General features: G+C 38.7%; 1 protein-coding gene across 5 annotated transcripts in view; it reads left to right on the top strand.

Annotated features, from left to right (window-relative positions):
• Positions 1–22,887, top strand: part of ZNF438 (zinc finger protein 438) — a 174,523-nt gene that overhangs the window by 2,196 nt on the left and 149,440 nt on the right. The gene's annotated exons all lie outside the window — the stretch shown is intronic.

Genomic DNA, 22,887 nt, shown 5'->3' with positions numbered 1-22,887 from the left:
TGGAGGATTCGCTGTAAAGTCATGGAGTGGGGACAGTTGAAAACGAGGAGTAGGAGGGTATCATTCTCTGCTGGAGGGGAGAAGCTGGTGTCTTGGCCTGGGAAAGTGGTTGTAGAAATGATAGTATGTGGTCGAATTCTTGACGTACTTTTGAGGATAGAGCTGCTGGTGTGGACTTAACTAATCTGGAGCGTGAGGAAGAGGGAGAAGTCACGGCTTCCTAGGTTTTAGGCGGGAACAACCGGGAGAACAGTGGTGATATTGATGAGCAGGGAGAAGGGTTGGGTAAGAAAATCATGAATTCTGTTTTGGACAAGTTTTAGATGCTTTGTAGACATAGTAACAGGAGTACCAGAGCTAGTAGTAATAGTAGGCATTATGTAGCCGTAAACTCTACGCAGGGCTTTAAGCACTTTTATGTGTCTTAATTAATTTAACCGTTATAACAGTTACATGTGCTAGAGATCACTATAATCCCTGTTTTACAAATGAGAGTACAGAGGCACAGATTGGTTAAAAGCGACTTGCCTAAAATCACTCAGCTTGCAAGCGATGAAGCCAGGATTCAAAACCCAAGTAGTCTCTGGCTTTGGAGTCCACACAATTAATGTCTGTAACTACCTATAAGTCGACTGGGTGAGTAGGTAGTTACAGACATTAATTGTACATTTGATTTATGCATTTGGAACTTAGAGGAATGGTCAGAGCTGGATACTCACGTTTATGTTTCTGAAAAGAAAGCCTGCTTTCATCTAAGCCTTGGTTGGTGATGGAGTAAAAGAACATAGGCAGTTGGGCTGTGCTGACTAGACTTTCATTACTTTGTTCGGTTCACACAACCAATATCTAGTATCCTTCCAGGAAGTTCTATGAGAGCACAGTCTATATGTCTTTTACTTCTCTAATTCCTAATCCAGTGTCTGCCATGTAGTAGCTGTTAGGGATGACTTTATATGCAAGCCATTTGATTAAATTTTGGGAGTTCAGAGATGAATAAAACATAGCGCTCTCCTCAGAGGAGCAGAGTATGAGAAAAAACCTGTGGGAATAAAACCAGAGTAGACTAAATGCATAAATACATGCTGATTATTTCATTCTGGCCTCTGCAGCCCCCTCCACCCCATGTCCTTGAGGGATGGGGCATGAAGAAGGTCATAAGAGCAAAAGAATACCTTAGCAATTACATGGTGAATTTGAGGCTCCTCAAGAGTCCTTTTCCACAAAAGAATTACTCATAATCTTGCATATGTTACTATATTTGCATTAGTTTTATTTGGCAACAATGTAATTTTTACCAAATGAAATAAATTCTGTTATTTTAGTATCATTATGGAGTGATGAGTTTTTCCAGTTCTATTACCTTAGTGTTGACAGGACTCACTAGTGAAATAAGGGAGTTGGCTTGAGATGTTGGAGCTTGCATAATAGGGGGTGATGGAGGGGCAGTGTGAGGTATTTAGGCAGGTTTCCACTGGCTTCAGTGTATCACGCCAAAGTTCCACATGTTGGAGTGAGTTTCAGTTTCTCTGCTGATCATCTCCTTAACATTGATATATATGTGTATAATATATATATTTTTCTTGTCTTTCATAGAAAGGGGGTCTGGTGGCATATGTCATAGGCGGAATTATAGATTACGTCTCATATCTGGAACATGGTAGAGCCTAGAAAATAGAACAATATGCACAAAAATAAGTGTCTTCTGTAGATCTCTTTAAGGGTATACTATCACTTCAATATATTTGTCACAATTTTATTACTTCCTATCACAAGTTTTTCAAATTTGAACCATTAAAAGAGTATATAAAATTGCATCATTGTAGATTTTATGATTAATTTCAGAGTTTTTTCTTATAGTATAAATTTATCTTGTTTAGCTTCTTGAGCTTTCTGTGGGAGAGTTGATCTGGATAACTGAGTTCACCATCACTCTAAACAGGAACCCTCCACAAATAGAAATGTGCCGTCTCCTTTTGCAGCTCACAGAATTTTAAATCTGCTACTGTGGCTTCTCTAAATATAATGGCGTTGAAATGATTAGTATTCCTTTGTACCACAATTGCAGCTAGCTTCCCCAGGACTATCAGATATGCAAAAATGGTATAAAGTATCTTGAAGGGCCTGCTGATGGTTCATGCTTAGTCAGTTTTTAAGTTCAGGCTTAGCGAGGGCAGGTTGGTGGTTATTTAATTGTGCTAGATAGCTGCCGGCAGGGCTGGCATCAGGGCAGGTCTTCCTGTTTGCAGACAGAAGCCCCTCTTTCTAAACCTGGCCATCCTAGATAGCTTATACAATCCAGATTCTTAAAAAAAAAAATCTATATTTACATGAGCAAATTTAGAAACTACTACTTTATGTTAAGACTATGCATGTAAATATATGGAAATTGTTTCTTGTAGAAAGTTATGTCTAGCCCAGTGATGATATGTAGTGAGCATTAAATATAATTTTTAAAATTCTACTTCTTGTGGTTTCTTTTATTCCTGCATATTACCTTCAACTCATATATATGTATGTGTGTGTGTGTATATATATTTTTTGTGTTTGCAGTAAAAGCTGAATATTAGTTAGTGTACTTTTACTTAGCATTGCTAATGTTTGAATATATTTAAATAATGTAAACAGTTAAGTGTCACTTAATTTTTCTAATTTTAATTTTATTTAAAAATTTTTATTAGAGCAGGGGAGAGGTATGGGGGGGAGAGAGAGAGAGAGAGAGAGAGAGAGAGAGAGAGAGAGGGAGGGAAAGAGAGAGAATTCAAAGTGTGTTTCACTCTGCCATGGGTCTTGATCGCACAATTTTGGGATCATGACCTGAGCTGAAATCAAGAGTCAGAAGCTCAACCAATTCAATCACCCAGGCACCCCAAGTGTCACTTAATTTTGATTCATTTGACACGTGGTAACTTACAAATTAATCGAGGCTTGATATTTTTTCACATAAACAATAATTATTATTAGTTAGTAAGTCTTGATGGAGACTAAGCTTTAGTGACATGTTAACCAAATTGCTTACTGCAAAAGAATACCAAGAAGAAAATTTTAGAGAGGATTAAGCAAAAACAGCACATTAATGGAAGGGATAATTTATCTATAACAACCTGCCATACCTAGAATTCTTAAGATGTTACTGTCCTATAGATAGCATTGCTTTCCTTGGTTCTATATTGCAAAAGTATTAGTTTTAAGCTGCATTTTAGGCCACCAATCTATAGTGAGATAAATGTGAGATAAATACTGGAATATATGGAACTATGAATTTAGCTCAGTGGTTCTCAACTGGGGATGATTTTGTTCTTTCCCCCAACACGCTCTTGGGACATTTGGCAATGTCTAGAGACACATTTGATTGTCACAGCTGTGTGTCACAGCATGTCACCTGTCATGTAGTTATGGAGGCCACGGATGCTCTTAAATATACTACAAGGCACAGGACAACTCCAACCATAAAAAATTATCCAGATCAAAATGAGAGTACTACTGTTGAGAAACCCTGCAAGATAAAACTTTTTTCTTTCTTTCCTATTTTTTGTCTTTTTGGTGTCTTAAAGATCGAGGTGGTAGTTGTAAGTGGCAAGCACCTTACTCGAACAAAAGATTGTGTTCAACTGCTTTTAGTTGGTTGGAGAATGGAGCTAATTTGGTTCATTTATTCCAAGGAAAATAATTTTTGTAGCTGATTTTTTTAAAAATTGTCAATATGTCTAATGTTTTTGGTTTGTTTTCAGCCATGATTTTTTTCTTCATAAAATTAATTTTGGCATTATACAATTCTGGGTTGTTTTGACAGATTTGCTAGTATGAGTCTCCTTTATATTTTGAATTAACTCTTTCAGTTACGTGATTGTTTATTTCTTCAAAAATCACTTCACAGAGGCACCTGGGTGGCTCAGTCGGTTGGGCGGCTGACTTCGGCTCAGGTCATGATCTCATGGTTGGTGTGTTCAGGCCTGCATCAGGCTCTGTGCTGACAGCTCGGAACCTGGCGCCTGCTTCAGATTCTGCCCCTCCCCCACTCATGCTCTGTTTCTGTCTCAATAATAAATAAAAAAACATTAAATTTTTTAAAATAAATCCTTTCACATTAATTTTCATATATGATTTTCATGAACCTCCCACGAAATGTGTGGGACATGCATTACCCTTACTATTTGCCAGATGAGGAGACAGATCAAATGATTTGCTGTGTACATTACAGCAAGTTAGGGATGAAAGCAAATCTGGGACTCTCAGAGGTTTTGATGCTTAGGACATTTTTAAAGTTACTAGTTACTGCTGTCTCATATGATTTTCCTGGCTGTCCTATGAAAACTGGTAACTTACTTAAGGTCACCCAACTCATAATGTAGTTTTGACTATTTCCACTGGCCTATGCTGCTTCTCCAGGTACTCTCTAATAAATAAATATGACAGTTTCTGGATAAATTCACCAAATCCATGCTTAACCTAACTAACTGGGTCTCTTAATGCTATAAGGGAGGGAAATTTCTCCATCCTCTTTGGGTCTCAGTCTGGGACTAAGTATTAAGCTGATATAAGACAGATTGACAGTTGAAAAACATACAAACTTCATTAAACTTACTTGTACAAGGGAACCTTCAATGAAGACCTAAACTAGTAGCCAGAGCAGGAAACTTTTATACATTTTAGACAAAGAAACAATAAATTTGTGAAGAATTGACAAGACCAGAGGAGTTTGGGCTAAGCATAGTAAATGGTGAAGAAGTAACTAGGAAGATAAGGATTAGTTTAATAAGATTTCTTTGTATAGGTTTCTCCACTCCCCATCCCCCACCCCCCACCCCCCCTCCATCTCTGCTGTTAAGAATGTCTTCTTTCCTCCTGGTACAGGGAGGATACTTTTCACTTGGGAGTTTTATCTTTTGCTTTCAGAAGGGAAAAGGGAGAGTCAGAGCATCCTTGCACCTGCTGTTTCTTAAGTATCTTTGATTCCAAATAATCAGAATGTCAGAATGGCTTATTTGGGCGTGACATTCTGGTTTCCCACAACACCTATCAGATGTTCATGTTGTTTGAATTAATTGGTAATTCAGTGGTTGTAATTCTGTGATTGGACGTGTGTGAAAACTTCACTGAGTTTTGATAAACCAGAAGGTAGTGCTACTTGCTATTTAGAATTTATAGTTTGAGCAGTCTGAGTCCAAAAGCAGTCTGAAGAGATGGCTCTAAGCTGTATTTGAGTATGCTTGGGTGAGGCAACCTACTTGGCATGGTTCACTTTGCCTTTCTGATAGAGGGATGTATATTTGGGATAGAACCTCCATCCATTCTAATTTTTAAATTAGAAACCATATTATTCTCTTTAGCCAGTGCCATCTTTTATGTCACATTTGAGGCTTTTTCTCTTAACTTTAAAAAGAATATCTACTCAAATATTTGATGAGTTATGTTGTTTGAAGATTATTTAATATTCAATGCTTGACGTAAGTCTCGGTAATTTAAAAAAAAATTTAATATCCAGAAGTGGAGTTGCTGGGGCATATGGAGTTTTATTTTTATGTTTTTAAGGAATCTCCATACTGTGTTCCATGGTGGCTGCACAAATTCGCATTCCCAGCAGTTGTGCACAAGGGTTCCCCTTTCTTCACAGCCTTGCCAACATTTGTTATCTCTTGTCTTTTTGATGATAGCCATTCTAACAGGTGTGAGGTGATATCTCATTGTGGTTTTGCTGTGCATTTCTCTAATTATTTTTTTATTTGGAGCACCTTTTCATGATCCTGTTAACCATCTGTACGTCTTCTTTGGAAAAATGTTTATTCAGTTCCTCTGCCCATTTTAAAAATCAGATTGTTTGCTTTAATGAAGTGTAGTTGACACACAGTGTTAAATTAGTTTGAGGTGTACAGCATGGTGATTGTGCCGCGCTTACCCCAGCTGTCACTAAGGTATTAGAGTACCTTGACTATATTCCTCATGCTGTACCTTTTATCTGTGGGACTTACTCATTTCCATAACCAGAAGCCTGTACCTCATATTCTTTCCCCCCAATATCCCGTCCTTCTGGTAACCACCAGTTTGTTCTTTGTATTTGTGTGTCTATAATTGGAAATTTTAATGTTTCATATAATACATCCACTGGCTGGATGTGGACAATTGATAGTATAAAATTGTGGGTCTTGGATTAAGAAGGAAAGGAAAAAGACCTTTGTCAGTGCAATTGTGTATCCAGCAACAAGGGTTATAATTATATTTATAAGGTGAAGATTTTCAATTTTCCATAAAACTGAATTATCCTAACAAAATATTTTTTTCATCTCCATGAAGAAAAATGCCATATCTAAGTAGACATAATGTTTATTGTATTATTGAGGAGAGAGACCACCACTGACATGTAACTGAAGCCGGGCTGGGTTTCATAAGCAAGAGAGAACTCTGTGTGCAGAATATAATCCTCCAGACAGGCAGCGATGTACGTAGGTAGGGTTTTGAGGAAGCATGGAGTTTTAGGATTGGATTATTTTCAGTGAGACAATTTAAGGATTGGCCAACTTTAAACTTGGGGTTTAGGGTCTGGCTGGTGCTGAGGAGCAAGTGTCCCGAAGCAAGGCAGTTGCTGATAGGCTGACGTCCTCAGCGGAGTAGTTAAGTGGAAATGTGGAGTGGAGTTTAAGGATTGATAGATTGGGGCATCTTTACAACCAGTTCTGTGATTACTTGTTCCCAGCTTGGGACAAGAGCCAAAGAATAATCTCTTCCTTTCTCGAAGCTGGAGAATAGGTACTTTTTATTTTCCACATTTGTGTCAAACATTTGTTAGCAATTGCGCTAATATACACTTTGATTTTGCTTTTCTTCTGAAACTTGTAAAAAAGAGAATGAGTGCAGTGAATATGATTTGTTTCCTATCTACCAGTCTCAAGATTGTATGTTATTTGGGACCCAGGCTGCTTCAAAGATTATTTTTATATGTAGTTAAAAAGGTAATATGTTATTTATGGAAATACTTGAATATTTTAAATCCTGTGGTGAAAGCTGTTACGTTTATGTCTATTTTTCTCTCCTGTGGGAATGTGTTGTATCATATGCCTGCCACAGTAGTCTCGATGGATGCTGAATTATAGATCTACAAGTTTGTTGTTTTGGCTGCTGTTAGAGATACATCTAGAAGTGATTACTTTTTGAAAGTTAACTGACAATTCTTACTAACATTTAGGAGATTTAACGATTAAATTGTGTGTCTTTATATAAGGTAGGCTGAATTATTTAAGTATCTGTGAATCATTTTACCACAATTATATCATAATATCGTTTTTACAAAGTGTTGGTTTAATTTTTATTTTAGAATATTTTAATTTTTGGAATGAAATAAAGAGCTATTTATGACTGGTGGAACTGTGATTGATCTCTCACAGTAATATTTTAGTCTTAAAAATGTTTTCCTTTGAAGTGCTAAAATAAAGCCAGAGGGCATTCTTTATCTTAGAAGTTAGAAAAGGTGAAAGGAATTTTTGACATACTTTCTATTTTGTATTGAAGTTTTATTTAAAATAGGCTGTGTACTGTATTTACATGAAATAAGGTCCTCGTATTTTAAAAAAGAATGGATGCTGTCATGGTTGTAGGCAGCGCACCTATTTCCTTCCTTAACCTACAGCTGTGTCATACCTCTCTGCCTTCCAGATGAGTCTTAGCCAGGGATAAAGCTACATTTATGATTTAGAGAAGGCATTTTTATGTGAAATCTCTTTGAAAATGTGAAGCTTAATTCTTGTTTTTACTTATAGTGCAAATTTCTGACTTGCTATGGTAGTTAACCTTAAGAGCTTAAATCTCAACCCAGTAATAAAATTAACATCATATTGTTCATGAAGATCTGTTGTTTATGAAGATCTATTGTTCAATTAGTAAATGATACTCAGACATTTTAGCCTCAACGTTTAAATTTTCTAAATCTACACTAAATAGGTACTTAAATATTCTAGGAACAAAGGTGTCTTTGAAGCCTGAGAATGGCTACTGGGATTATTTATGCGCTATTGTTTATGTGTATGAAATAATGGATTTGAAATGTGGTTTTTCTCTGTGCACATGCAGTGAATAGGTGGGCTTATATTGCCTGGTGGTATGTTCAAAAATAGAGTCCTAGGTAGGTGATAGTAACGTGGAAAAAACTGCTAATATAAGTGGATATAACACGGTATTTCATAGTTTTAATTTGCATTTCTTTGATAACTGGTGAGGCTGAGCTTCTCTTCATTCACTGGTAAGCCATATACATTTCACCTACAGTTTTCAGATTTAGCAAATAAAAATGCAGGAAACCCTGTTAGATTTGAGTATTAGATAAATAACAAATAAGTTTTTAGTGTAAGGATATGCCTTTGCATTAGTTGGGACATACATATACCATTTTTTTAATGGCTTATTTTTAATTCAAATATAATGGGGTGTTCTGTATTTTATCTGACACTTTCTGTAAATTGTTTGCTTCTGTCTCTTACACAATTTTTAATTGCATTTCCTGTCTCTTTGTTGTTATCTTCACGAGTTCTTGGCATATACTAGATATTAATCCCTTGGTTTTTTTGTTTTTTTTTAGAAGTTGCCAACATATTCTTCCATACTTTTGCCTCTTAGCTTTGTAATGTTTTTTTGTTGAGTAACAAGTCCTTAATTTTGATGGAGTCCATTCTGTCAGTTCCATCAATTTTCCCATATTGTTTATGTTTTTTGAGATCTTAAGAAATCTTTCACCACTCTAAAGTCACAAATGTATTATCCTACTTTTTATTTCAGTAGTTTCCTAATTTTACCTTTCGTATTTAGATCTTTAATACATTTGGTGTTTAATTTAAGAAAAGAGTATCAGGAAATAGAGTGAGAGAGGTGGTGGAAGGAGCAGATTGCATGGGGATTGTAGGCCATTGCAAGGACTTCGCTTTTTCTGCTCAGTGAAATAGGAAGCCAGTAGAGGTTTTGAACAGAGGGTGTCACTCTCTGAAATCTGAAATTTATCTTCCCACCTGAGCCAGTCAGTTAAGCTAGGTAAAGCTCCGGTTACAAATACAAAGTTTCAGTTCCCTAGAGGAACAAAAGTTTATTTCTTACTCATGACAAGTCTATGGCTCTGTTCCACCATCCTCTGTCACTCCAAGCCAAAGCAATAGGTTTCTGGGGACATTGCTGTTCTGATTCTGAGGGAAAGGAGATGTTGCAAAACCAGCTGCTTGGAAGTAATATGTGTTATTTTTGTTCGTTCATATTTTATTGGACAAAGCTAATCGAGTAGCTGAGCCTGAAATCAGTCAGGCAAGAGGAACACTTGAAGTCACGTGGCTCGCCCTGATGTGAGTGGGGTGTGGTGGCGTACTCATCCTGCCTTGTGAATCAGATGACCTCAAGTTCGCTGACCTTAAATGAAAGACAGAGCGATGGATCTGTCTCAGAGGTCAGCTAATAAGAAAGGGCAGAATTGACAAACCTTAGCATCTACCACCAGACTAAATCTTTAGTTGTCCTTACTTTCATGTGGCACTGACTGAAGACAGAAAGACATGGAGGATTTTGAGAGAACTATGTTGCCAAAGATGCCACAAGGTTAGCTTGCCAAAACTTGTTACGGTTTGACATTGTTTGACAACTAAAGCCGTCTTTGACCCCCGAATACGTACCCCCAAAGGCTGTTAGCTCTTTGCTGCCTCTTTGGAGCACATACTCTCCTGTGTTCACTTCATAGATTGCCAGAGAGGATAGTGGAAAAAGATACCTTCCAGAGACAAAGCCAGGCTTCGGTAGACAAATGAACAAGGGAGTCTGTCTCCCCACCAGGCACACAGAACCGGAGTTAAACCAAGGAACTTGCTTCCCTGGTAGAGTGGGGGATTCTTTGCCATTTCTGTCCAGTAGTATTTTGTCATTGGTAAGAATACGTATTTGGCATTCTTTTCAGAATGAAAGACTTAATTATGTTAATCTTATTTGTATTCCATTGTATACTGGGAGGGATAGTGGTGGTAGAGAACAAAGTTACTTCTCTATTAGTTTGTGGGTCATTGGACTGGGCCAGGGACACATTGATTATCTGTTGAAGAGGTAGTGTATCAGCCAGAGGTCTTAGACTTTGAGCTGAATCCAGTAACTGGTTGGGATTTTAGGTTATCCCTTTAGGAAAGGAGAGGAATGTTTCAGAGTAGGAGGAAGGATGCACTCTGACCTCTGACATTTTGCTGGCACATAGGTCCTACATAGAAACTGTATTCCTTGGGTTTCTTGTAGCCAGATGAGACCACATGTCTAAGTTTGGGCCAGTGGATGGGAGTGGAAGTGATGTGTGCAACTTCTAAACCATATTTATATTAAAAAACCACAGTATATCATAGTCTTTTTTCCCTGCCCCATAGGTGAGTGGTGAGTGAGCCAGCTTTTATCACAGAGACAAGGGCAGTGCCCCAGAAGAGTGGAGGACAGGAGAGAAGGACCCTCAGGAGGAACCTGAGGAGAGCTGCCCACCTTGCTGAGGCCACCTGTCTGCCTCTGGACTACAGAACAAGGGAGAAGTAAGCTCTTGTTTGAGCTGCTAGATTCTTGGTTTTGTTAAAGCAGTTCAGCCTATATCTTGGTTAACACAGAATGCAGTGATGGAAACGAGAAACAGGAAAATTAGGGTTAGGTTGGTTTTTAGTGATTTTTTTCAGTTGAAGCTTTTAATTTTTATATTCTTTCTGTGAAAGTTTATCTTTCAAATTGTCTAACAAAGAGTTTAGAAATAAAGAAACTCCTTCATGTGAACATCACCCCTATTGTGATTTCCTTTATATTTAAGAGGCATATTTACATATTCATGTAACAATTTTCTATCCTGACATATTCGTGTGATATTGATTTTCTTTGTCACTGTAGCGTTCTTACACTTGCACAGTTATTGTTATGTAACATTTGGTTTATTATCCTTTGCTTTTTATTACTGTTGGATGGGCAGCAGCGAGCAAGGGCCTGCTGAGATGGGAGACCAGGCATTTGCAGCATTTCTGGTCCACGTGGTTGGGGCTTTTATAGCAGCAATCTCTAGTGTGGGTGTGGGAGGGAAGAAGTAGGTTCTTAGATTGGTTTAGGGGAAGGGCAAGCCAGCAAGAAAGTTAAGTTTAGGCAAGGGAGTGGGCGAAGCCGGATGATCTGGTCCTAGGTTTATATAGTGGATAGGAAGTGAAGCCTGGAGCATGATTAATGGATCAGGAAAAACATAAAGAGGGCATGGGGAAAAACTGGAGTCTTAAACATATTAAGACCAAGTAAGATTCATTCATTCATTTATTCAATAAATATTGAGCATTTATCTTTGATACTGTTTTCTGTTGTATGGCTGCTAAGATCAAAACAAAGCGTCTGCCCTACTGGAGCGTCTGCCCTACTGGAGCGTACTTCTACCGAGGAGATGGATAGTACACGTGAATATATGAAAATGTTAAAAAGAAAACTGAGGAAGGGTATGGGGATAGAGAATGAAGCAGATGCTGTTTTAGATAACGTGAGCAAGAAGAGGCTCTTGGAAGAGATGACCTCTGAGCAGAGACTGGAATGTAGTTAGGATCCAGCGATGCAAAGAGCATCCCAAGGTATGCAAACAACATGGCAGATGGAGCCTGGGCCAGAAGCTTGTCTGAGGAGTGGCCAGGTAACTGGGGACTGTGAGCGAGGAGGAGTTATAATTACTCAGGGCCATGATACTTTAGGGCTGCAGTAGGATTTGGGATTTTATTCAAGTGTCATGGGAAAATCATTGGAAGGTTGGAATCAGAGAAGTGACGTGATCTATTTTAGTTTCCTGAAGGCTCATGTTGGCTGCTTTTGTGGAGGATTGATTGGCAGTGGCAGGTAAAGAATCTAGAGAGCTAGCTGGGGCAATCGACTGTAGCCTGTAAGTAGCATATTGGAGTTTACAATTTCAGCAGTTGAATGTTTCTGGGTGAAGGATCTCCTTGCTGGTCTTTAAACCAGACACACCCACTCCACAATAGGTATTATTTTCAGTGGATACAGGTCTGACCGTGACCCTTGGCTTATGCCGCACCCTTTCCTGTTTTTGGCTCTGCCCCTTACCAGCTTCATTATTCATTCTTCTGTTGGGTCCTCACTCGTCTTTCAGATGTGATGCACAGTGTTGTCTGCCTAGCCAAGACTTCCTCTAGCTTTAGGTATTCAAACCTTTTTTTGGAGTCTGATTTTAGTCTTTAGAGAACTTCACCTGGAAGCCCACTGTGTAAGACAGGTGAAAGCAGTGGAAACAGAAGTCGGGGGTGTTGTGTTCTGTCCACTTAGCTAGTCTCTGACAACCCTGAGCCTCCTCCAGAAAACCCCCGCTTCTCAGTTCATGGTGAAAAGAGCCCTGCATTGATCTGTGCTTTTGCCTGTGTTGCAGCAGACCATCTCTGGGATCACCTCCGGTCATACTTTCCAGGCTCAGCCTGTGCCTTCAGAATCTTTATAGGCCCTTAGCTAGCCAAATGGCAGGATGTACACCCTCCAGTTACATAGTGATGTGTTGAGGACTCTCAGGACTATGAGGTAGGCATGGTACATCTTCCCAAGTATTAGTTTTACTTGCTGTTATTTAGTTTATTAAATTTGTACAGCAAAAATTAATGTAGTTCTAATTATAAACCATCTTTCTCAACAGATCCTTTATTGACCTTAATTAGGAATGTAAACTTTTTGGGGCATCTGAGTGCTCAGTTGGCTAAGCCTCTGACTTTGGTTCAGGTCAGGATCTCAGGGTTTATGGGTTCAAGCCCCAAGGCGGCCTCTGTGCTGATCCTAGAACTGTTGCAGATTCCGTCTCCTTCCCTGTGTCCCTCCCCTACTTGCGCGTGCGCGCGCTCACACACACACACACACACACACACACACACACACTCGCTCTCTCTTTCTTAAAAATAAATATTAACAAAAAAGAATGGTAACGGTTTAAAATAAGAAAATAGATGTATTGGGGCATCTGGGTGGCTCAGTTGGTTGAGTGTTTGACTCTTGATTTCAGCTCAGGCCACCATCTCAGGGTTGTGGGATTGCGCCCCATATTGGGTTCTGTGCTGAGTTGGGATTCTTTGTCTCTTTCTCTGCCTCTCTCTCCTTCTGTCCCCTTTGCCCCACTAGCTCTCTTTCTCTAAAATAAAAAGATAAAATAGATCTATTAAGTTTAGAATGTAACATTTGTGTGAACTCTTTAAGGGACAAAACACAAAGCCAAAAAAAGTAACATTTGTGTGGGCCATTTAGTGCTACGCCTTCAGTCTTCTGGGAATTATTTGGTCCCTCTGCTTTGTGTTGAGGATACTTTGATAGGCAAGGTTAGAAATGCCTTTTTAGGTGGTTGGATTTGTAATTCTGTTTTACTGTTTGTATGTTTAATGGAGCTATCATAACATTTTTTTGAGCATGGGTTAGGAATGGGCTATGATGTAGATTCTGAATCTTTAGGCTTTTTTGGTGTAAGGTGAAAATAGGAGTATTTTCATCCTTTACTCAGGTTTCATTTTGACAGATGTCATTAAAGTAAGTATTGCTGCATTATAAAAAGGGAATTCAAGTTTGACACTTTAGATTAAAAAATAGGATATCCCTTACATTAAAATCTGTAATGTTTCTTGGGGATTTTTAAGCACTAAGATAAATTTCTTTGTTTGGACTGTTTGCCATTAGGAAATTGATTTAGCATTAGGGATTTTGTCTAACACTGCCAATTTATAAGGTTAATGAAGGACTTGGTCATGTTCACTGATGCATCCAGCACACAACACCTGCCATGTAATACTCTAGTAACTATTTTTTGAATGAATGAATGATCTTTGATACACCTGTGGAAATAATACTGTCTGGCTATTGATAGGGGACAGCATCAGGGTTGAATGGAAGCTCCTTCCTGGTTGTGCTGTTACAATGTTGCTATGAATATATGGCCCCTTTGAATTAATGAAAATAGGAGCATAACTATAAGTTATTTTTTTTGAGTCTGCCAGTTGTCAAGTCTACTTAATCATAAAATACCAATTCTATCAGTAAAATAGGGATGGTAGCACAGAATTTGTTTACCGAGTGCAAGTAGCTGCACTAAGATTAAATGAGGTACAGAGTGGGAGAAAATGCATACAGGCAACTGAGCTATCCGACAATGGTGGACTTATATCCAGAATTTATAAAGAACACTTACAACTCAATGATAAAAAAGGATACAGCAATGAAAAAGTGGTCACAGGACCTGAATAGACATTTCTCCAGAAAGGACTTATAAATTGTAACTAAGCACATGAAAAGATGTTCAGTATCATTAGTCATAGGGTTATGCAAATCAAAACCACTAAAGATAGCACCACGTCCCACCTATTTGGTTGTAATCAAAGACAGATAATAGCAAGTGTTGGTAAGAGAGTGGTGAAATTGGAACAAACATGCCTAAAGCGCTGGTGGAGAAAAAGAGGCAGCCACTTTGGAAAACGGCTTGGCAGTTCTTTAAAAGGTAAAAACATAGAGTTACCATATGTTACCCAGCAATTCCACTCCTAGGTCTGTACCCTGGAGAAATGAAAACACACATCTGCATAAACGTTTATATACTAGCGTTCATAGCAGCATTATTCCTGAGAGTTAAAAAGTAGAAGCAGCCCAAAGGTCCATCAACTGATGAATGGTTAAGCAGAATGTGGTGTATCATTCACACAATCCAGTGAAATAATTATTCAGCATGAAAAAGGAATGAAGTACTGATCATGCTACAACATGGATGAATCTCAAAACATGCTACATGAAGGAAGCTAGACACAAAAATGCCCTATATTTTATGATTCCATTTATATGAAATGCCCAGAAGAGGCATGTAGACAGAAAGTGGATCTGTGGCCGGGGAGGGTTGGGGAAGGGACCTGGGGAGTAACTGGTAATGAGTAGAGAGTTTCTTTTCAGGATGATGAAAATGGTCTAAAAAATTGTTTTTTTGGTGATGATTTTACAACTCTGAATGTACCAAAACCAATGAATCGTCTACTGTGAAAGGGTTAATTGCATGGTATGTGAATTATATCTCTTTAGCTGTTAAAAAAAGAATAAGTGAGGTAATGTGTGGGAATATACTTTAAGCTACTTGAGAAGATATTATTGTAGTTTGACTGTAAGCCCTTTAAATAGTAGCAGGATGACTTAGATATTTTTCCTTGCTTGCAGGTCTGTGATTTTTATGCCATGACTCAACTTTATAAGTCTATAACTCAGCAATATAAAATATTAAAAATGTTGAAACATTAAATGAAAACTGCTTGGCTTACTATTTTTATTTAATAGGATTCTCTGAATCTGTTAATTAGCAATAAGTAGAATGTCATTAAGGAACTAGGTTTTTGAGTCATAAAATTTTAGAGCTGGAAGAAACTTCAGAAGTGATGTATTCTAGGCCCCCTCATTTTGCTTTGCAAGAAAGAGAAATGAATCTAAGGTTAACTAAGATGTCTTAGGTCAGAGAGTAAGTTCTAGAACCGAGTCAGTGTTCTTTCTCTGGACCACCATTGTTTTTGGTGCTGTGTTAGTAGTAGCACTATTAATATCAATAGCAGCTATTTAAATACTTTCTATATCCTTGGTGTTCTGTTAGGTACTTTATGTATATTTTCTTGGTTACTCTACACAGTTTATGAAGTTGATTCATTTTACCTGTGCATTAGTTTCCTGTTGTTCTGTAACAAATTAACAAAAACTTCATGGCTTAAAACAACACAAATTTATTATCCTATGGAAGCCTAGGATGGGTGTTAACTGAGTGCCACCAGCAGGGCGGCATTCCTTTCTGTAAATTTTAGGGGAGATCAGTTTTCTTGTCTTTTCCTGGTTCTGGAGGCTGCCCACATACCGTGGATTGTGGTTTTTTTCCATCTACAACGCCAGCAGTGGTGGGTCACATCTCACATGCAGTCTTTCTGGTTCTGACTCTTTTGCTTCTTTTCCCTTTAAGACCCTTGTGGTTACTGTGGGTCCACTTGGATATTCCAGGATGCTTTTCTTATTTTAAGTTGGTTAGGAGCCTTAATTCCTGTTGCCATGTAACATACATATCCACAGATTCCAGGGATTAAGATGGTGGATATCTTTGAAGGGGCATTGTGTGCCTACTGTGCCTACCACCGTCTGTTAAGAGATTTAAGATCAGACAGGTTAAGTCATTCAGGGTTGCAACATTAGCAAATGAAAAAGCTGGTATTTTAAACCATGACTGTTACTTAGCATATTTTTTATAACAACATGGTCTTTTCCCAAGTACTGTTTGATCCTGATATGACAAAGTAAATTGGATGGTGAGCAGTGTTCAAATAATAAGTAGCTCTTTCTTATTTTTTTAATTGTTAGAGAGAGACATGACACGAGTGGGGGAGGAACAGAGAGTGGGAGACAGAGAATCTGAAACAGGCTCCAGGCTCTGAGCTGTCAGCACAGAGCCCGACATGGGGCTCGAACCTGGGAATGGTGAGAGCATGGCCTGAGATCATGGCCTGAGTCGAAGTCAGATGCCTAACCCACTGAGCCACCCAAGTGCCCCAGCTCTTATTTAAGTAAATGTGATTTTACTTTAATACTATCAAGATATAGTCTCTATTATTATGGAACAATGAAAAGTATGGTAGAGGAGCATATTTATTGATATGGAAATGTGTATTACTCATCAAGACTTTCAGTTCATTAACATCCTCCCCCATTTTTCTCTATTCATTAGTTCCCTTCTGTCAACAATTTTTTTTCCTGATCTAGCCTAGCTGCCCCAATTCAAATTGCTCTCCTGAAGATTCCCTTGATCCATTGCACCTCTTTGATCCCTTCTATCTGGCAAAGCCTTGGGACTGGATGAGTTCAACTACCTGCTCGTTGATCTCACGTCAGGGGTATACTCAGCTGCCTCAGAACTGCCCAGCAGGCTTCCCACGTGGCTCTGTCATCTGACTCCCATAGCTTTCAAACACCCAGCCCCTCCCCACTTACCGTATCTTAGCTGTCTTCCACGGAGTGGACTGCTGTTGAGCATTGCTACCTTACAGGAGCACTCTTCTCTTGGCCTTTGTTGCACCGCCCTTTCCTGGGTTTCCTTTTCCCATTCTAGTTGACCCTTTTTAGTCTTCCGTGTTGTTCTTCCACTTTTACCTGAACAGTGAAAGATGAATTCCTTCAGGTTCTTTTTTTTCCCCCCACTTTATACGTTTGGTTTTAAATATGATTTATTTGAATATGTCTCCCGTACTTATTTCTTTGGCCCGGGTTTTCTCAGCCTTGGCACTAATGACATTTAGGTGGGGTAAATTTTTGTTGGGGGGGCTGTCTTATGCACCGTAGCATGTTTAGCAGTGTCTCTGGCCTCTACCCACTCAATGCCAGTAGAGCCCCCTCTATCCCAGAGGTGACAACCAAAAGTGTGTCTCATGGTGGGTAGATTCACCCCCAGGTGAGAACCATTTGGCTAGCCTAAAGCTCTCTTGAGGATCTAAGGATAACGCCTTGTTGGCAGGTCCTCTTGAATGTCTTCTAGGCATCTTTTATTTAACATAACCAAACTGGACTCGTGTTATTTCTCCCAGATATACTCTTCACCCAGCTTTCCTCATTTTATTTATGGCCTTGCAGGCCATGGGAGATACTTTGACTTTTATTCTGAGTGGACTTGGAAGCTATCAGAGTGTTTGGGGCTAGGAAATGATAGGATCTCACTTAGGTTAGATCATTATTGAGAAGAGACTATGAATTAGAAGAAGGATTATATCTGTAATTCCTGAAGAGTTCTTTTAAACTTAATGAGGAAAAAAATGTCAAGACTTAGTACATACATGGACAGCGCATTTTAACAGATGAGTAATACAGTTGTAAAAATGTAGGAATATGTCATCATCACAGGTAATCAAAGAAATGCATTTTAAATCCACCTTTAGTCACCCCTTTTATTCTCTTGAAAGTACTAGAAATTAAAATAACTCCTAATTCTGGTGAGGCTTTAATGAAGTGGGGCCATTTGTGGTTACTTGTTTCTTATAGATGCTCTTGGCCACTGCCTCTCCCTTAACGTGTGTGATTTCAGATTCTTATGCCTTGTCCATATTACATGTCCCCCTCCTTCCCCCTGACCTCCTATTGACGCCTCATCTTTTGGGAGAGGCACCCCACCCCACTTAGCACTGCTGGTGAGCCAGCCCCAATTTGCTGCGTTCTGCACTGCACCCTAGACCTGGGTGTATTCATCAACGCCTGCCGCTGTAGCGGGGGTTCTTGCGATTCGGGGTGGGCGATTGTCTCCAGGCCTGGCACGCCAGTGGTTGTTCAATAAATGTTGAACTAAATTACTGAAATTTGATGAATGTTTTAAGGAACTACAAATATATCAAGATGATGAAATAGTGTGGTCACTGAAAGTGTCATTATGAGGATAATATATGGCAGAATTTTATAACAATACTAAATGGTATGTTTACTATAATTTAACCACGTTTGAAAAGTAGTATGGAAAACATGGACTTTTAAAGATTTTAAATTATAGATAATAAATAACTTTATTACATAAAGGTAGCTTTTTAATCTTTATGATAAAATTTACACTTTTTAAACTCAGCTGGCAGACTTCTCTCCCCCTCTCCTCATCAAAGGCTACACTGTTCATCTTGTCCAGTTATCTGGTTTAACTATCAGAAAACAGGGTAGACCTCTCCAGACTGTGGGCTTACAAAGGTGGCTGCATTTATGTAAGTATGAATTAAGTCTTCAAGCATACTTGAACTTTTATTTTAAATTTAAATTTTTTATTTTTGAGAGACAGAGAGAGACAGCACACGCAGGGGAGGGTCTGAGAGAGAGGGAGACACAGAATCCGAAACAGGCTACAGGCTCTGAGCTAGCTGTCAGCACAGAGTCTGACGCGGGGCTTGAACCCACGAACCGTGAGATCATGACCTGAGCCAAAGCCGGACACTTAACCAACTGAGCCACCCAGCTACCCCTTCTTGAACTTTTACTATGCTTGGTTGTATATAGGTTGAGAGGTATTTTCCTTTTTTCTTTTTCTATTTTTTTCTAAATGATTCCATCTCCTATATATATAGTATTTAGTATTTTGGAGTTTATAAATGCATTCACATTATCAGTGATATGTTATATAGCTTATGATGATGTCAGATATAAATGGTAATGGACTTCTTTTACATTTTTCAGTGTCTACCATCCGTCAGTGACTGAGGTACAGAATGCCTTAAGGGAAGTCCTTGCCTGGCAGGAAGCATGGGCAACCATGGTCACATGATGAACATATGGTAGGATGCAGGGTGAGGGAGAAGCAGTTATTTATCAAGAAAATTGGCAAGACAAGATGACTTTTTTTTCCCAGTAAGATGACTCGTGAGCGGGACTTCAGAGGATGAGCTAGATTTTTGCCAAAAGGCAAAAAAAAGAAAGTATAAACAGATAGGTGGAGATGTGGAAGTACATAATGTGTTCAGAAGCCACTGAAAAGCTTTAGAGAGGGAGATGACATGATCATATTTGTATCTTAGAAAGAAAACTGAGGTCAGTGTGGAGAATGATAGTTTCAAGGAGGCACGTGAAGAGTAGTCCTTAGTCTTTTTCCCTTTTTTTTGCATGCTTCCCATATGATGTTTTTGTAATCATCCCTAGATTTCGATTGGAACATAGATAAGACAAGTTATATATGATGCACATTTCTGGCCAGCCAGCCATATGGCCTTTCCCAAATTAATAGCTGTACAACAGAGTGTCTCTTAGGAAATTCTGGATGAGAACCAGTGGATTAGAGAAATGAGATCAACTAAGAGGCCACTGCAATGTTCAGACAAGAGGTGTGGCTTAAATCAGGGCAGTGACTGGATGGGAAGGAATAGATATGAGATGTTTTCCTGTATTGACTTGGTGGACTTGAAGTGTGGGGGTAGGGAGAAAAAGAAATCATATATAGATCAGCATTTCTCAAATTGAATTGCCTGGTGATTTTGTTAGAAGGTAGATTCTAATTCAGCAGGTCTGGGGTGGGTGGGGCATCTTTCTAAAAAGATTCCAGGTCATGAACAACAAGCACTGTTGGTCCATGGACCGACCTTTAAGTAACAAGGGTGAGAGAACTTGAGTGTCAGGCTCTAGTTTCCAGCTGGTAATGTCATTATCTGAAACAGAGAACACAGGAGAAAAGAAAGGTTGGATGGAGTAGAGTCCTTATGGGACATTAGATATAACATTGTAGGCACCTGAAAATTTGTATTTTTAACTCAAGAGAGAAATCAGCCCATAGAGATACAAATCTGGTAATCAGAATTTCATCAATTGTAGTAAAAGCCATTAAGAATGAATGACATTACCTACAAGAAAGAAGTAAGGGTAATATTGGAATATATACTTACTCCTGTTTTCTAGAATTTTAATGTTCTGTTTAAGTTACTTTATAAACCAGCAGTAGGGAAGAAGTTGGATAGATAGCCTCCTTTCTATAAAGAATGTGTACATATGAGTTTCAGGAGTGGAGTAGTCTTTGGAAAACTCCTTTATCTCTTGGTAATGACCATAGATCAGGTTAAATATTCCCTGAGTCAGGTTAGGTAAATTCTTCAGTTAGGTAAATTCATTCATACAAACAAATATGTATTAAACAGCTTCAGAATGCCAGCTACTTATCTAAGCTCTAGGGTTAAAATAGCAGCAAATAAGATGTGTCACCCAAATGGCGGATTACAGGGGACATAAGCAAAATGATTACTGTGTGAGAGGTACTGGGGGGGGCGGGGCAGCAGGGATATGGGTGATTCAGGGTGGTGATGAAGAACTATCTCTTGAGGAAGTATAATTTAAGCTGAGAAGAGAAGCTAGAAGAGGTGAGGGAGGGAATGACAGCAATGGCTAGGAGAAGAAAAGGCCCTGCAGGTCGAAGAAGGGCAGTGGGCTGACCCACAGCACATGTGGTGTGGAGAGTAATGAAAGATGAGGTTGGAGAGTGAAGAGAGTCCATGGCTAGGCCTGTTCTCCTGGGACGTGGTAGAGGGTGGAGGGAGAATATGATGTATTTTCCAAAGGAAAAAGTATTATTCTGCCTGGGTGTAGTTCAAACAATAGTCTTATGTGTATGGTTTTATAAAGATTTTGTGGACTGGCCCAGGACCGGAATGACTCATAGTAACATTGTTTCTATAGGAAAAATGTTTTGGGCTTTAAAAACTGTCTTACAATTTAACTTCCAATTTTATTTTTCATCATTTGGGGACTGCTTGAATACACGTATAGTTCTAATGCTTTTTTGCTATTTGTGCTCAAATTGCACTTTCTGGTGTTTATCTACATGGCCACAGTGTTGATTTTCCACTTCTTGATATGAATCAAAAGTATCATTCCACAGATGTAGTTGAAATGTTTTCTTTTCTTGAACAGATTTAGAAAATAAATGGAAATAAAAATAGAAATCTTTTAATACAGTGTTTGCTTTTCAGAGTGTTCTTTCAGGTTAAAGGCTCCCTTTGTAAACTATATTGTGGTATGGTGTTATACCAAGAAAATTTGAAAATTGTTATAAATGGAAAGTAAAAGACATTGGTATGATTTCATTGCTGTAGTCAAATGGAATGCAGAAGGTACACAAAAAAAGGATTAAACGCTTAGCTTTTAAAAAACTTTAATAATCATGAGCTTATCACCACATGAGCTTATCACCATCACCTTCTTCATGGCTAATTATTATCATTAGAAATACTAGATATTTTAAAGCAGAAAAGAGCTGTTAAGGCCTGTCCCTTTATAAAATAGATATATATGAGCTTCATTTTGTGTAATAAATGAAACTTTAGTCTGGAAGTCCCTCAAATTCCCTTCTCTCCAGGAGGCAAAGTTAATTTCATTCACATCCATCTTAGCAAAAATGTCTTTCACTATCAGAATGCTTTCAGCTGGCAAGTGATGGAAGACTCAACTGAAACTGAAAATAATAAGTAAACTTTATGATCTCGTATAACTAGGAATTTGGAAGAAAGATGGTGTTATAATTGGTTCATGTAGCAGCTAACTGCTGTTAGGAGGCTCTCAGAATCTTTCCTTTCTAACACCTTGGATGAGTTAGCTTTTGTCCTCAGGCTTGTCCCTGTCTGGTCTGAAGATGACAGGCAGCTTTAGTCCCCAAGCTTTATATCCTCATATAAAAGCACCCAAGACTGTAATAAAGGAAGGTATCTCTTGTCTTAGTTTAGGCTGTTGTAAAAAATACCAAAGACTTGGTGGCTTAAGCAACAAATATTTGTTCTGGAGTCTGGGAACTCCAAGATCAAGTTGCCTAAACATTCTTGGTGAGGGCCTCTTTCTGGCTTGAGGACAACCACCTTTTTGCTGTTTCCTCATATGGAAGAGAAGCTCTCTAGTCTCTTTCTCATTTTATAAGAACACTAATACCATTATGGAGGCTCCACCCTCATAACCTAATGTAACCCTAATTACCTCCCCAAAGCCCCACCATCAAATACCATCACATTGGGGATTAGGGCTTTAATCTGTGAATTTTGTCAGGATGGGGAGAGGCACAAAAATTCAGGCCATAGCATCTTTTTTTATGTCTTTTTTAAGAGTAAAAAAAACACACTGTCCCAGAAATTTCTTAGCAGACTTCACTAGTTGAATTTGTATCATATAACCCATTTCTGAACTGGTGAGTGGCAAGGGATATAGAAGTCCTGTGATTGGCTTAGACTAGTCAGGATTCGTGGCCCTCCAGACCTCCCAGAGAAGAACTAAATTAAGATTCTGTTATCCAGGAAGGAGAGTGGACCTGGAAAGCAACCACTGGTGCCTGCCATACCTTCCAAGGCCAGTTCTTCTGCCTGGTCTCTGAATCTTTTTCTACCTTTTAGAGGACTTTATTTTGTCAATCCTTTTTTA

Source organism: Suricata suricatta, chromosome 10 (assembly GCF_006229205.1).
Source record: "Suricata suricatta isolate VVHF042 chromosome 10, meerkat_22Aug2017_6uvM2_HiC, whole genome shotgun sequence".
NCBI lineage: Eukaryota > Metazoa > Chordata > Mammalia > Carnivora > Herpestidae > Suricata > Suricata suricatta.
The sequence above is the reverse complement of the archived record's forward strand: the minus strand, read 5'-3'. Positions and strand labels throughout refer to the sequence as shown.